The sequence below is a fragment of the Hypomesus transpacificus genome, chromosome 10 (assembly GCF_021917145.1).
Source record: "Hypomesus transpacificus isolate Combined female chromosome 10, fHypTra1, whole genome shotgun sequence".
Taxonomy (NCBI): domain Eukaryota; kingdom Metazoa; phylum Chordata; class Actinopteri; order Osmeriformes; family Osmeridae; genus Hypomesus; species Hypomesus transpacificus.
Genome location: NC_061069.1, coordinates 4,780,788 through 4,784,019, shown reverse-complemented (window position 1 = coordinate 4,784,019; position 3,232 = coordinate 4,780,788).

Below are 3,232 nucleotides of genomic sequence, written 5' to 3'. Positions count from 1 at the left end.
AAACGAAACATTTCAAAGGCGCAAGGGATTGAAATTCCTCTCACCATCTGATGACAGAGGGATTTGGAGTTCCAAAACAAGGCATGTTTTAGTTTGGGAGATGTGAAATTTGGCCTGCGTGTATTCACACAGTGATTTGAGTGTACATAAATGTCTCACAAAGAGGTGAGAAATACAAGAGTCACCCTGTTTATTAGATACGATCCGTGTATGTGTGTATGTGTGTTGGGGGGGGACAGACATGTGACATTTATACTGATAGTAAGTAATATTATTGGTTACCCAATAATAATAATAATGACCCCCCCTAGTCAGGTACCCAAAGTCGTGCGCCACTGTGGAAGGACAATGAGAAATTGTGAGTGCTCCTGAATGCCGTACATTTTTATAAGGTTATGACAATCTTTTTGTTTATGGCTCGGCCATCTGGAATCTATTCTGGCTTTGTATGGGGAGGGCTGCACCAGTAAAAGCATTACGCTACCCTCCTCTTTCTCTTTCCCACTGTCTCTCACTCTCTTTGTCTACTTCTCTCTCTTTTTACCGTGTACATCTCTTTATGCCCCCAGAAATAATATTAATCAGATAAAAGGATGAACAATTGACATATTTTGTTCCCACAGACCTATGATCAAGATATTCTTGAATTTACAACCGTTTAAACCCAAGTTCTGAACCCAAAAGAGGCGCCTCGTGTCAGCTGTTCATGACACTTTCATGTCATGTATCACCTACTGTAGCACACTGTTGGAACATTAGGGAGTAAAAACAACCAACATACAGATAACACTAAACAGAGGTGACAAATTACTGAATTAGAAGTATCTCTCTACATACAGTAGATGTTATTCACTTATCCCTTTTCGCCCTCACCCTCTCCACACAGAGCTACCCTCATTCTCTCAGCACCAGCCTTTGCGCCTCAATACATCCCTCCATCCCTCCTTTTCTTTTGCCTCTGTTCTCTCTCTGATTCTATCTCTTTCCCAACACTAGAAAACCCACTGCATGACTTTGTATGTTTGTGTCTGCTGAACTGGGACTGTTTGTGAAAGAGAGAGAAGGAAATATGTATTTAATTACTCACTGTGTGTATGTACGTGTGTGTGCTTGTGTGTGAGATGGTTTGAGTGTTCATGTGTTTGTGTACTGTGTTCAGTAACTGTGTGGGAGTTTGCTGTCGAGAATGTTCATGTCTGTTTCTGCACTCTACACATATTTTATTTCTATGAGGAATAGTTATTGGAGCAAAGAAGTATGTGTTTGGATACTCATTCCGTAGTTTAGCGATTGGGTAATTTCAGAACGTCTGAAAATCATGCATTTGTTCTTAATGAATGTGTGGAAAATATTTACAAGGCCAATGTCTCCTGCCAGTTCTCTGCAAGCACTTTTTTGTTAGAGAATGTTCAGAATGAGAAAATCAAGAATTACATTGAAATAAGTTATTGAAATAAATAAGAGTCACTTCGACAATAGTCTAGACCTCTACTGAAAAAACAGTTGGGTGGACAAAGAAGAAAAGAGTAATTGATGGATGAGGGTACGTTAGGTACAGTTGTTGTTGAAGGGGTTCTCCCTCCCTCCCTCCGCCCACCTTCTCTTTCTCTCTCCCTCACTCTCTTTCTCTCTTTGTGATCTAATTGCCTTGATGAAGTTGTTTGGAGTGACCTCTGTTTGAGGCCTGTGGTTCCCAAACTGCCAGGCAGTCCTGGGGTGCCAGCCAATACCATAATGTGTGTGTGTGTGTCTGTGCAAGAGCGTTGGAAAGCAAGTATGTGTGGAAAGTGTTCTATGCTTAAGTGTGTATGTCTAAGAGAGTTTACTTTCGAATAGGTATGTGTGAAGAATTCCATTATGTGAATTACAAATGTATAACTAACCATTTTTGTGTTTGTGTGTCTACAGACAGTATACGTATATGCAGTGTGTGTGTGCGCGTGTGTGTGTGTTGGTGTGTGTGGGGATGCATGTCAGTTGTGGGTCTCTGATGGTCATTGTGGACCACTGTGGAGAGAACGAGACCTCCGTAAGGTCCCTTTTATGTAAGACTTCCTGCATGCGCCTTGTCATAGGACAGACCACAACACACCGCCTCTCTCTCCCTCTTTCATCTCTCTGTCTGTTGCTGATTTAATGACTAATTACCAATGTAGCTGATCTCTAGACAGAGCATGACAGAGCGACAGAGCAAGCACAGGTCTGTAGTCTCTCTTCCTTTTTTTCCTTTCTCTCCAATTTTTCTATCTCTCTTTCTGTCTCTCTCTCTCTCTCTCTCTCTCTCTCTCTCTCTCTCTCTCCCTGTCTCGGTGTCTGCTTTGACTACATCACTGAAAGTGTGGATATATTTAATATGTCTCCTTTGTGTTTGACTTTGGATGAACTTCAAAGGCGGAGCAAATCCTCTCTGAAACCTCTGCTTTGATCCAGACCTGTAGTGTGCGTGTGGAGCCCTGTCCAAACCGGATTACTGCCGTTCACTGGACACTATGTTTGTGTGCCCTATATGACACACACACACACACATACTTACATACATATACACATACAGTACACACATACACACCCAGGTGTATGTGCCCCAAGGTTTATTAGGTGCACACTGGTATATGAAAGAGGGAAGACAGAGGGTGATGGAGTCTCTTAGGTCATACCCACCTTTGTCCAAACTACAAAAGTACAGTTCACTACTCTAGTGTGTGTGTGTGTTTTGGGATGTATGCACATAGTAACCTGAGACCTTAGGGAAAACGTTCCAGGGATTCCGTGCGGGTTTGGAGAGGTGGGTGGCTCACTGGAGTGCCCCCCCGAGTTGCTCTGGGAATTTGGGTCCGCACGGAAGAACAAGGGTATGACAGTAAAGTCACAATCCCCCCCCCCTCCACACACGCACTCACAGAGATACTTTCACATAGAAATGCATGCATTCTCACACAAACATCACAAACACACACACACTTTCACATACATACACATACACACCATATATACAGCATGTGCAAATGCACGAGTACACGCAAGCAATGGAAAATATTTCAAGTCTATGGACGGACCAACAGTCGAAGCCGGGAGAGCTTGAGAGAAGATGAGCCTTAGAAAAAGGGATGTGCACAATATTGTGACATATGTTATAGTCTGTTGAAAAGTTAAGCTACAACCCTACTCCCATTTCCAGAACCCGCTCCAGCTCAAGGCCCTTCTCCAACACTAGTCCCAGGTCTAGTCCCAGCTC